This window comes from Lepisosteus oculatus, chromosome 14 (assembly GCF_040954835.1).
Source record: "Lepisosteus oculatus isolate fLepOcu1 chromosome 14, fLepOcu1.hap2, whole genome shotgun sequence".
In the NCBI taxonomy this organism is placed as follows: domain Eukaryota; kingdom Metazoa; phylum Chordata; class Actinopteri; order Semionotiformes; family Lepisosteidae; genus Lepisosteus; species Lepisosteus oculatus.
Window position 1 is genome coordinate 27,331,434 of NC_090709.1, and position 10,000 is coordinate 27,341,433.

At 52.4% G+C, this 10,000-nt stretch overlaps 13 non-coding genes and 2 pseudogenes across 13 annotated transcripts; all 15 read right to left on the minus strand.

Annotated features, from left to right (window-relative positions):
- Positions 1-253: 253 nt before the first annotated feature.
- LOC138218437 (5S ribosomal RNA) lies at positions 254-372 on the minus strand (annotated as a pseudogene).
- Positions 373-909: 537 nt separating this feature from the next.
- On the minus strand, positions 910-1,028 carry LOC138244597 (5S ribosomal RNA). The gene has a single exon (XR_011193212.1). It is a non-coding gene; the product is annotated as a 5S ribosomal RNA (ribosomal RNA).
- A 537-nt stretch (positions 1,029-1,565) lies between these two features.
- Positions 1,566-1,683, minus strand: LOC138218713 (5S ribosomal RNA; annotated as a pseudogene).
- A 537-nt stretch (positions 1,684-2,220) lies between these two features.
- On the minus strand, positions 2,221-2,339 carry LOC138216908 (5S ribosomal RNA). Its single transcript, XR_011180621.1, has one exon. It is a non-coding gene; the product is annotated as a 5S ribosomal RNA (ribosomal RNA).
- Positions 2,340-2,876: 537 nt separating this feature from the next.
- LOC138245447 (5S ribosomal RNA) lies at positions 2,877-2,995 on the minus strand. The gene has a single exon (XR_011194057.1). It is a non-coding gene; the product is annotated as a 5S ribosomal RNA (ribosomal RNA).
- A 537-nt stretch (positions 2,996-3,532) lies between these two features.
- LOC138216991 (5S ribosomal RNA) lies at positions 3,533-3,651 on the minus strand. The gene has a single exon (XR_011180704.1). It is a non-coding gene; the product is annotated as a 5S ribosomal RNA (ribosomal RNA).
- Positions 3,652-4,188: 537 nt separating this feature from the next.
- On the minus strand, positions 4,189-4,307 carry LOC138217145 (5S ribosomal RNA). Its single transcript, XR_011180858.1, has one exon. It is a non-coding gene; the product is annotated as a 5S ribosomal RNA (ribosomal RNA).
- A 537-nt stretch (positions 4,308-4,844) lies between these two features.
- On the minus strand, positions 4,845-4,963 carry LOC138244984 (5S ribosomal RNA). The gene has a single exon (XR_011193601.1). It is a non-coding gene; the product is annotated as a 5S ribosomal RNA (ribosomal RNA).
- A 537-nt stretch (positions 4,964-5,500) lies between these two features.
- On the minus strand, positions 5,501-5,619 carry LOC138244985 (5S ribosomal RNA). The gene has a single exon (XR_011193602.1). It is a non-coding gene; the product is annotated as a 5S ribosomal RNA (ribosomal RNA).
- A 537-nt stretch (positions 5,620-6,156) lies between these two features.
- On the minus strand, positions 6,157-6,275 carry LOC138216798 (5S ribosomal RNA). Its single transcript, XR_011180510.1, has one exon. It is a non-coding gene; the product is annotated as a 5S ribosomal RNA (ribosomal RNA).
- Positions 6,276-6,812: 537 nt separating this feature from the next.
- On the minus strand, positions 6,813-6,931 carry LOC138245049 (5S ribosomal RNA). Its single transcript, XR_011193665.1, has one exon. It is a non-coding gene; the product is annotated as a 5S ribosomal RNA (ribosomal RNA).
- A 537-nt stretch (positions 6,932-7,468) lies between these two features.
- LOC138216799 (5S ribosomal RNA) lies at positions 7,469-7,587 on the minus strand. The gene has a single exon (XR_011180511.1). It is a non-coding gene; the product is annotated as a 5S ribosomal RNA (ribosomal RNA).
- A 537-nt stretch (positions 7,588-8,124) lies between these two features.
- LOC138217404 (5S ribosomal RNA) lies at positions 8,125-8,243 on the minus strand. Its single transcript, XR_011181116.1, has one exon. It is a non-coding gene; the product is annotated as a 5S ribosomal RNA (ribosomal RNA).
- A 537-nt stretch (positions 8,244-8,780) lies between these two features.
- On the minus strand, positions 8,781-8,899 carry LOC138216992 (5S ribosomal RNA). The gene has a single exon (XR_011180705.1). It is a non-coding gene; the product is annotated as a 5S ribosomal RNA (ribosomal RNA).
- A 537-nt stretch (positions 8,900-9,436) lies between these two features.
- Positions 9,437-9,555, minus strand: LOC138217146 (5S ribosomal RNA). The gene has a single exon (XR_011180859.1). It is a non-coding gene; the product is annotated as a 5S ribosomal RNA (ribosomal RNA).
- Between the last annotated feature and the right edge of the window lie 445 nt (positions 9,556-10,000).

The following is a 10,000-nucleotide window of genomic DNA, read 5'->3' on the forward strand; positions in this document are numbered from 1 at the left end:
GACTCTCCGAACGCCAGCCGAACAAGTCTCCACAGCCGAAGCGCTGTGTCTCTTTTCAGCTGGCGATAAACCTTTCCTCGATCCTTTGCGGACTTGTAAAACTGTTCCTGATCAGAATAAAAAACGCTCACGCTAATACACAAGCACCCGTGTCTCACCAAAGCTGACAAATAAACAGACGGACAAGCCGCACTGCACGTGTGAACAGGGGAATGAGCGAGCGAGCGGGGATAGGGCGCCTCCTGCGCTTAAAAGCTTACAGCACCTGGTACTCCCAGGCGGTCTCTCATCCAAGTACTAACCAAGCCCATCCCTGTTTAGCTTCCGAGATCAGACGAGATCAGGCGTGCTCAAGGGGGTGTGGCCATAAGCGAGAGCAAGGCTCGCTGGCACCCTTCTTATTGAGAGGACAGCTCCGTCACCTCTTTTACGACGCTGCTTTTTTTCCCTTGCGTTTTTCTCTTCTTCCCACGTTCTCTCTCTTCACTGCCTTCGTCCCCGCTCTATTTCACTTCAGCCTTTCACTCTTGCTTCCTTCCAATGAGGACGGAGCTGCGGGAGAAAGGGCGCTATAGAGGATCGCTGTGGAGAGCTGCTGCTGTGCTTTGACATCTGAGCTCTGTGGAAAACGATCTCAATACAATTCTGAAAAACGCGACTCTCCGAACGCCAGCCGAACAAGTCTCCACAGCCGAAGCGCTGTGTCTCTTTTCAGCTGGCGATAAACCTTTCCTCGATCCTTTGCGGACTTGTAAAACTGTTCCTGATCAGAATAAAAAACGCTCACGCTAATACACAAGCACCCGTGTCTCGCCAAAGCTGACAAATAAAGAGACGGACAAGCCGCACTGCACGTGTGAACAGGGGAATGAGCGAGCGAGCGGGGATAGGGCGCCACCTGCGCTTAAAAGCTTACAGCACCTGGTATTCCCAGGCGGTCTCCCATCCAAGTACTAACCAGGCCCATCCCTGTTTAGCTTCCGAGATCAGACGAGATCAGGCGTGCTCAAGGTGGTGTGGCCGTAAGCGAGAGCAAGGCTCGCTGGCACCCTTCTTATTGAGAGGACAGCTCCGTCACCTCTTTTACGACGCTGCTTTTTTTCCCTTGCGTTTTTCTCTTCTTCCCACGTTCTCTCTCTTCACTGCCTTCGTCCCCGCTCTATTTCACTTCAGCCTTTCACTCTTGCTTCCTTCCAATGAGGACGGAGCTGCGGGAGAAAGGGCGCTATAGAGGATCGCTGTGGAGAGCTGCTGCTGTGCTTTGACATCTGAGCTCTGTGGAAAACGATCTCAATACAATTCTGAAAAACGCGACTCTCCGAACGCCAGCCGAACAAGTCTCCACAGCCGAAGCGCTGTGTCTCTTTTCAGCTGGCGATAAACCTTTCCTCGATCCTTTGCGGACTTGTAAAACTGTTCCTGATCAGAATAAAAAACGCTCACGCTAATACACAAGCACCCGTGTCTCGCCAAAGCTGACAAATAAACAGACGGACAAGCCTCACTGCACGTGTGAACAGGGGAATGAGCGAGCGAGCGGGGATAGGGCGCCTCCTGCGCTTAAAAGCTTACAGCACATGGTACTCCCAGGCGGTCTCCATCCAAGTACTAACCAGGCCCATCCCTGTTTAGCTTCCGAGATCAGACGAGATCAGGCGTGCTCAAGGGGGTGTGGCCGTAAGCAAGAGCAAGGCTCGCTGGCACCCTTCTTATTGAGAGGACAGCTCCGTCACCTCTTTTATGACGCTGCTCTTTTTCCCTTGCGTTTTTCTCTTCTTCCCACGTTCTCTCTCTTCACTGCCTTCGTCCCCGCTCTATTTCACTTCAGCCTTTCACTTTTGCTTCCTTCCAATGAGGACGGAGCTGCGGGAGAAAGGGCGCTATAGAGGATCGCTGTGGAGAGCTGCTGCTGTGTTTTGACATCTGAGCTCTGTGGAAAACGATCTCAAAACAATTCTGAAAAACGCGACTCTCCGAACGCCAGCTGAACAAGTCTCCACAGCTGAAGCGCTGTGTCTCTTTTCAGCTGGCGATAAACCTTTCCTCGATCCTTTGCGGACTTGTAAAACTGTTCCTGATCAGAATAAAAAACGCTCACGCTAATACACAAGCACCCGTGTCTCGCCAAAGCTGACAAATAAACAGACGGACAAGCCGCACTGCACGTGTGAACAGGGGAATGAGCGAGCGAGCGGGGATAGGGCGCCTCCTGCGCTTAAAAGCTTACAGCACCTGGTATTCCCAGGCGGTCTCCCATCCAAGTACTAACCAGGCCCATCCCTGTTTAGCTTCCGAGATCAGATGAGATCAGGCGTGCTCAAGGGGGTGTGGCCGTAAGCGAGAGCAAGGCTCGCTGGCACCCTTCTTATTGAGAGGACAGCTCCGTCACCTCTTTTACGACGCTGCTTTTTTTCCCTTGCGTTTTTCTCTTCTTCCCACGTTCTCTCTCTTCACTGCCTTCGTCCCCGCTCTATTTCACTTCAGCCTTTCACTCTTGCTTCCTTCCAATGAGGACGGAGCTGCGGGAGAAAGGGCGCTATAGAGGATCGCTGTGGAGAGCTGCTGCTGTGCTTTGACATCTGAGCTCTGTGGAAAAAGATCTCAATACAATTCTGAAAAACGCGACTCTCCGAACGCCAGCCGAACAAGTCTCCACAGCCGAAGCGCTGTGTCTCTTTTCAGCTGGCGATAAACCTTTCCTCGATCCTTTGCGGACTTGTAAAACTGTTCCTGATCAGAATAAAAAACGCTCACGCTAATACACAAGCACCCGTGTCTCGCCAAAGCTGACAAATAAAGAGACGGACAAGCCGCACTGCACGTGTGAACAGGGGAATGAGCGAGCGAGCGGGGATAGGGCGCCTCCTGCGCTTAAAAGCTTACAGCACCTGGTATTCCCAGGCGGTCTCCCATCCAAGTACTAACCAGGCCCATCCCTGTTTAGCTTCCGAGATCAGACGAGATCAGGCATGCTCAAGGTGGTGTGGCCATAAGCGAGAGCAAGGCTCGCTGGCACCCTTCTTATTGAGAGGACAGCTCCGTCACCTCTTTTACGACGCTGCTTTTTTTCCCTTGCGTTTTTCTCTTCTTCCCACGTTCTCTCTCTTCACTGCCTTCGTCCCCGCTCTATTTCACTTCAGCCTTTCACTCTTGCTTCCTTCCAATGAGGACGGAGCTGCGGGAGAAAGGGCACTATAGAGGATCGCTGTGGAGCGCTGCTGCTGTGCTTTGACATCTGAGCTCTGTGGAAAACGATCTCAATACAATTCTGAAAAACGCGACTCTCCGAACGCCAGCCGAACAAGTCTCCACAGCCGAAGCGCTGTGTCTCTTTTCAGCTGGCGATAAACCTTTCCTCGATCCTTTGCGGACTTGTAAAACTGTTCCTGATCAGAATAAAAAACGCTCACGCTAATACACAAGCACCCGTGTCTCGCCAAAGCTGACAAATAAACAGACGGACAAGCTGCACTGCACGTGTGAACAGGGGAATGAGCGAGCGAGCGGGGATAGGGCGCCTCCTGCGCTTAAAAGCTTACAGCACCTGGTATTCCCAGGCGGTCTCCCATCCAAGTACTAACCAGGCCCATCCCTGTTTAGCTTCCGAGATCAGACGAAATCAGGCGTGCTCAAGGGGGTGTGGCCATAAGCGAGAGCAAGGCTCGCTGGCACCCTTCTTATTGAGAGGACAGCTCCGTCACCTCTTTTACGACGCTGCTTTTTTTCCCTTGCGTTTTTCTCTTCTTCCCACGTTCTCTCTCTTCACTGCCTTCATCCCCGCTCTATTTCACTTCAGCCTTTCACTCTTGCTTCCTTCCAATGAGGACGGAGCTGCGGGAGAAAGGGCGCTATAGAGGATCGCTGTGGAGAGCTGCTGCTGTGCTTTGACATCTGAGCTCTGTGGAAAACGATCTCAATACAATTCTGAAAAACGCGACTCTCCGAACGCCAGCCGAACAAGTCTCCACAGCCGAAGCGCTGTGTCTCTTTTCAGCTGGCGATAAACCTTTCCTCGATCCTTTGCGGACTTGTAAAACTGTTCATGATCAGAATAAAAAACGCTCACGCTAATACACAAGCACCCGTGTCTCGCCAAAGCTGACAAATAAACAGACGGACAAGCCGCACTGCACGTGTGAACAGGGGAATGAGCGAGCGAGCGGGGATAGGGCGCCTCCTGCGCTTAAAAGCTTACAGCACCTGGTATTCCCAGGCGGTCTCCCATCCAAGTACTAACCAGGCCCATCCCTGTTTAGCTTACGAGATCAGACGAGATCAGGCGTGCTCAAGGGGGTGTGGCCGTAAGCGAGAGCAAGGCTCGCTGGCACCCTTCTTATTGAGAGGACAGCTCCGTCACCTCTTTTACGACGCTGCTTTTTTTCCCTTGCGTTTTTCTCTTCTTCCCACGTTCTCTCTCTTCACTGCCTTCGTCCCCGCTCTATTTCACTTCAGCCTTTCACTCTTGCTTCCTTCCAATGAGGACGGAGCTGCGGGAGAAAGGGCGCTATAGAGGATCGCTGTGGAGAGCTGCTGCTGTGCTTTGACATCTGAGCTCTGTGGAAAACGATCTCAATACAATTCTGAAAAACGCGACTCTCCGAACGCCAGCCGAACAAGTCTCCACAGCCGAAGCGCTGTGTCTCTTTTCAGCTGGCGATAAACCTTTCCTCGATCCTTTGCGGACTTGTAAAACTGTTCATGATCAGAATAAAAAACGCTCACGCTAATACACAAGCACCCGTGTCTCGCCAAAGCTGACAAATAAACAGACGGACAAGCCGCACTGCACGTGTGAACAGGGGAATGAGCGAGCGAGCGGGGATAGGGCGTCTCCTGCGCTTAAAAGCTTACAGCACCTGGTATTCCCAGGCGGTCTTCCATCCAAGTACTAACCAGGCCCATCCCTGTTTAGCTTCCGAGATCAGACGAGATCAGGTGTGCTCAAGGGGGTGTGGCCGTAAGCGAGAGCAAGGCTCGCTGGCACCCTTCTTATTGAGAGGACAGCTCCGTCACCTCTTTTACGACGCTGCTTTTTTTCCCTTGCGTTTTTCTCTTCTTCCCACGTTCTCTCTCTTCACTGCCTTCGTCCCCGCTCTATTTCACTTCAGCCTTTCACTCTTGCTTCCTTCCAATGAGGACGGAGCTGCGGGAGAAAGGGCGCTAAAGAGGATCGCTGTGGAGAGCTGCTGCTGTGCTTTGACATCTGAGCTCTGTGGAAAACGATCTCAATACAATTCTGAAAAACGCGACTCTCCGAACGCCAGCCGAACAAGTCTCCACAGCCGAAGCGCTGTGTCTCTTTTCAGCTGGCGATAAACCTTTCCTCGATCCTTTGCGGACTTGTAAAACTGTTCCTGATCAGAATAAAAAACGCTCACGCTAATACACAAGCACCCGTGTCTCGCCAAAGCTGACAAATAAACAGACGGACAAGCCGCACTGCACGTGTGAACAGGGGAATGAGCGAGCGAGCGGGGATAGGGCGCCTCCTGCGCTTAAAAGCTTACAGCACCTGGTATTCCCAGGCGGTCTTCCATCCAAGTACTAACCAGGCCCATCCCTGTTTAGCTTCCGAGATCAGACGAGATCAGGTGTGCTCAAGGGGGTGTGGCCGTAAGCGAGAGCAAGGCTCGCTGGCACCCTTCTTATTGAGAGGACAGCTCCGTCACCTCTTTTACGACGCTGCTTTTTTTCCCTTGCGTTTTTCTCTTCTTCCCACGTTCTCTCTCTTCACTGCCTTCGTCCCCGCTCTATTTCACTTCAGCCTTTCACTCTTGCTTCCTTCCAATGAGGACGGAGCTGCGGGAGAAAGGGCGCTATAGAGGATCGCTGTGGAGAGCTGCTGCTGTGCTTTGACATCTGAGCTCTGTGGAAAACGATCTCAATACAATTCTGAAAAACGCGACTCTCCGAACGCCAGCCGAACAAGTCTCCACAGCCGAAGCGCTGTGTCTGTTTTCAGCTGGCGATAAACCTTTCCTCGATCCTTTGCGGACTTGTAAAACTGTTCCTGATCAGAATAAAAAACGCTCACGCTAATACACAAGCACCCGTGTCTCGCCAAAGCTGACAAATAAACAGACGGACAAGCCGCACTGCACGTGTGAACAGGGGAATGAGCGAGCGAGCGGGGATAGGGCGCCTCCTGCGCTTAAAAGCTTGCAGCACCTGGTATTCCCAGGCGGTCTCCCATCCAAGTACTAACCAGGCCCATCCCTGTTTAGCTTCCGAGATCAGACGAGATCAGGCGTGCTCAAGGGGGTGTGGCCGTAAGCGAGAGCAAGGCTCGCTGGCACCCTTCTTATTGAGAGGACAGCTCCGTCACCTCTTTTACGACGCTGCTTTTTTTCCCTTGCGTTTTTCTCTTCTTCCCACGTTCTCTCTCTTCACTGCCTTCGTCCCCGCTCTATTTCACTTCAGCCTTTCACTCTTGCTTCCTTCCAATGAGGACGGAGCTGCGGGAGAAAGGGCGCTATAGAGGATCGCTGTGGAGAGCTGCTGCTGTGCTTTGACATCTGAGCTCTGTGGAAAACGATCTCAATACAATTCTGAAAAACGCGACTCTCCGAACGCCAGCCGAACAAGTCTCCACAGCCGAAGCGCTGTGTCTCTATTCAGCTGGCGATAAACCTTCCCTCGATTCTTTGCGGACTTGTTAAACTGTTCCTGATCAGAATAAAAAACGCTCACGCTAATACACAAGCACCCGTGTCTCGCCAAAGCTGACAAATAAACAGACGGACAAGCCGCACTGCACGTGTGAACAGGGGAATGAGCGAGCGAGCGGGGATAGGGCGCCTCCTGCGCTTAAAAGCTTACAGCACCTGGTACTCCCAGGCGGTCTCCCATCCAAGTACTAACCAGGCCCATCCCTGTTTAGCTTCCGAGATCAGACGAGATCAGGCGTGCTCAAGGGGGTGTGGCCGTAAGCGAGAGCAAGGCTCGCTGGCACCCTTCTTATTGAGAGGACAGCTCCGTCACCTCTTTTACGACGCTGCTTTTTTTCCCTTGCGTTTTTCACTTCTTCCCACGTTCTCTCTCTTCACTGCCTTCGTCCCCGCTCTATTTCACTTCAGCCTTTCACTCTTGCTTCCTTCCAATGAGGACGGAGCTGCGGGAGAAAGGGCGCTATAGAGGATCGCTGTGGAGAGCTGCTGCTGTGCTTTGACATCTGAGCTCTGTGGAAAACGATCTCAATACAATTCTGAAAAATGCGACTCTCCGAACGCCAGCCGAACAAGTCTCCACAGCCGAAGCGCTGTGTCTGTTTTCAGCTGGCGATAAACCTTTCCTCGATCCTTTGCGGACTTGTAAAACTGTTCCTGATCAGAATAAAAAACGCTCACGCTAATACACAAGCACCCGTGTCTCGCCAAAGCTGACAAATAAACAGACGGACAAGCCGCACTGCACGTGTGAACAGGGGAATGAGCGAGCGAGCGGGGATAGGGCGCCTCCTGCGCTTAAAAGCTTGCAGCACCTGGTATTCCCAGGCGGTCTCCCATCCAAGTACTAACCAGGCCCATCCCTGTTTAGCTTCCGAGATCAGACGAGATCAGGCGTGCTCAAGGGGGTGTGGCCGTAAGCGAGAGCAAGGCTCGCTGGCACCCTTCTTATTGAGAGGACAGCTCCGTCACCTCTTTTACGACGCTGCTTTTTTTCCCTTGCGTTTTTCTCTTCTTCCCACGTTCTCTCTCTTCACTGCCTTCGTCCCCGCTCTATTTCACTTCAGCCTTTCACTCTTGCTTCCTTCCAATGAGGACGGAGCTGCGGGAGAAAGGGCGCTATAGAGGATCGCTGTGGAGAGCTGCTGCTGTGCTTTGACATCTGAGCTCTGTGGAAAACGATCTCAATACAATTCTGAAAAACGCGACTCTCCGAACGCCAGCCGAACAAGTCTCCACAGCCGAAGCGCTGTGTCTCTATTCAGCTGGCGATAAACCTTCCCTCGATTCTTTGCGGACTTGTTAAACTGTTCCTGATCAGAATAAAAAACGCTCACGCTAATACACAAGCACCCGTGTCTCGCCAAAGCTGACAAATAAACAGACGGACAAGCCGCACTGCACGTGTGAACAGGGGAATGAGCGAGCGAGCGGGGATAGGGCGCCTCCTGCGCTTAAAAGCTTATAGCACCTGGTACTCCCAGGCGGTCTCCCATCCAAGTACTAACCAGGCCCATCCCTGTTTAGCTTCCGAGATCAGACGAGATCAGGCGTGCTCAAGGGGGTGTGGCCGTAAGCGAGAGCAAGGCTCGCTGGCACCCTTCTTATTGAGAGGACAGCTCCGTCACCTCTTTTACGACGCTGCTTTTTTTCCCTTGCGTTTTTCACTTCTTCCCACGTTCTCTCTCTTCACTGCCTTCGTCCCCGCTCTATTTCACTTCAGCCTTTCACTCTTGCTTCCTTCCAATGAGGACGGAGCTGCGGGAGAAAGGGCGCTATAGAGGATCGCTGTGGAGAGCTGCTGATGTGCTTTGACATCTGAGCTCTGTGGAAAACGATCTCAATACAATTCTGAAAAACGCGACTCTCCGAACGCCAGCCGAACAAGTCTCCACAGCCGAAGCGCTGTGTCTCTATTCAGCTGGCGATAAACCTTGCCTCGATTCTTTGCGGACTTGTTAAACTGTTCCTGATCAGAATAAAAAACGCTCACGCTAATACACAAGCACCCGTGTCTCGCCAAAGCTGACAAATAAACAGACGGACAAGCCGCACTGCACGTATGAACAGGGGAATGAGCGAGCGAGCGGGGATAGGGCGCCTCCTGCGCTAAAAAGCTTACAGCACCTGGTATTCCCAGGCGGTCTCCCATCCAAGTACTAACCAGGCCCATCCCTGTTTAGCTTCCGAGATCAGACGAAATCAGGCGTGCTCAAGGGGGTGTGGCCATAAGCGAGAGCAAGGCTCGCTGGCACCCTTCTTATTGAGAGGACAGCTCCGTCACCTCTTTTACGACGCTGCTTTTTTTCCCTTGCGTTTTTCTCTTCTTCCCACGTTCTCTCTCTTCACTGCCTTCATCCCCGCTCTATTTCACTTCAGCCTTTCACTCTTGCTTCCTTCCAATGAGGACGGAGCTGCGGGAGAAAGGGCGCTATAGAGGATCGCTGTGGAGAGCTGCTGCTGTGCTTTGACATCTGAGCTCTGTGGAAAACGATCTCAATACAATTCTGAAAAACGCGACTCTCCGAACGCCAGCCGAACAAGTCTCCACAGCCGAAGCGCTGTGTCTCTTTTCAGCTGGCGATAAACCTTTCCTCGATCCTTTGCGGACTTGTAAAACTGTTCATGATCAGAATAAAAAACGCTCACGCTAATACACAAGCACCCGTGTCTCGCCAAAGCTGACAAATAAACAGACGGACAAGCCGCACTGCACGTGTGAACAGGGGAATGAGCGAGCGAGCGGGGATAGGGCGCCTCCTGCGCTTAAAAGCTTACAGCACCTGGTATTCCCAGGCGGTCTCCCATCCAAGTACTAACCAGGCCCATCCCTGTTTAGCTTACGAGATCAGACGAGATCAGGCGTGCTCAAGGGGGTGTGGCCGTAAGCGAGAGCAAGGCTCGCTGGCACCCTTCTTATTGAGAGGACAGCTCCGTCACCTCTTTTACGACGCTGCTTTTTTTCCCTTGCGTTTTTCTCTTCTTCCCACGTTCTCTCTCTTCACTGCCTTCGTCCCCGCTCTATTTCACTTCAGCCTTTCACTCTTGCTTCCTTCCAATGAGGACGGAGCTGCGGGAGAAAGGGCGCTATAGAGGATCGCTGTGGAGAGCTGCTGCTGTGCTTTGACATCTGAGCTCTGTGGAAAACGATCTCAATACAATTCTGAAAAACGCGACTCTCCGAACGCCAGCCGAACAAGTCTCCACAGCCGAAGCGCTGTGTCTCTTTTCAGCTGGCGATAAACCTTTCCTCGATCCTTTGCGGACTTGTAAAACTGTTCATGATCAGAATAAAAAACGCTCACGCTAATACACAAGCACCCGTGTCTCGCCAA